At 39.1% G+C, this 1,182-nt stretch overlaps 1 pseudogene; it reads left to right on the top strand.

Annotated features, from left to right (window-relative positions):
- Positions 1-1,182, top strand: part of LOC106462742 — a 144,289-nt pseudogene that overhangs the window by 109,128 nt on the left and 33,979 nt on the right.

The following is a 1,182-nucleotide window of genomic DNA, read 5'->3' as shown; positions in this document are numbered from 1 at the left end:
GGGGGGGGGGGGGGGGCAAACAGTAGTGAAAGTAACCAAATAAAGCATCCCTTTGTATATATATATATATGTTAAAGATTTATTTTCTTTCTCACCGCCCCCCAGTGGCACAGCGGTATGTCTGCGGACTTACAACGCTAGAATCCGGGTTTCTATACTCGTGGTGGGCAGAGCACAGATAGCCCATTGTGTAGCTTTGTGCTCAATTACAAACAAACAATCTTTTTCACCAGAAGTGGAATTGATAAGAGAATCTGTGACGTAGAGGCCTAATGCATTCCTTGATTGGCTGTACCCTCTGTTGTGGTCTGCAGTTATTAGATAGAAGTTAACCTTTGTTCAAGGAAGGAGAACGTCTACCACTGTGGGAGTACTCATTAAGTAAAATGAGAGATACTAACATGTAGAAGCACACAATTCTAATGTGAGAACTTTAACAATTCTCGCTATATTAAACAACGGAAAACTATCGGCTCAACAAATTAACTGAATAAAAATACGCAAATCTGTAAACGTCTACTCTTCCAAACCCCAGCATTGTCATACATATGTCAATAAACCCACGAATTTCTAACACACACACAAAAAAAAACAGTGATGGGTTCTTGTTAAATCATCTGGCCAATGAGCATTGAAGATCAAGGGTAATTTCCTTCTTATATATTATCTGATCCACTGACAGGAATAACTCAGCTCACTAATTAACAACAACGTTGTTGTTGCTGTAAGAGAACCAGACAAGTGGGTTTAAATGTCGTCACTTAACCTAGTTCGCTTCTTAAGGAAAGTAAAAGCTAGTAACTCGCTTAGACGCCTCTGCTTTCAACCAAAAAAACCATGTAACACAACAATTTTCAAAATTTAACTTTTTAATTAAAGGGGTGTAAAACATGTAGTACGTCCCTGTGCTAGACATACATCAGCCTTATCCTTGACTTCCAGAAGGTGGTATAAAATATTGTTGCGTCAGCGAAATCACATGACTAGTGTGACGCCACGTTTCTAGAACTATCCTGTACCTTGGCGAATGCTCTAGCATTTACTAGATATAGGGTAGCCTGGTATATAAAAGAAGGTGATAACGTGACGGGAATATTGTGTGTGTAGGTAATGAGTAATTGAACTGCAGTCAGAGAGAGACGTATTGTTGAAGTTAACGTTCGTTGTTATAGCGTTTGTTTT

The sequence above is a fragment of the Limulus polyphemus genome, unplaced genomic scaffold, assembly GCF_000517525.1.
Source record: "Limulus polyphemus unplaced genomic scaffold, Limulus_polyphemus-2.1.2 Scaffold1237, whole genome shotgun sequence".
In the NCBI taxonomy this organism is placed as follows: domain Eukaryota; kingdom Metazoa; phylum Arthropoda; class Merostomata; order Xiphosura; family Limulidae; genus Limulus; species Limulus polyphemus.
This window is presented reverse-complemented; position numbering and strand designations above follow the sequence as displayed.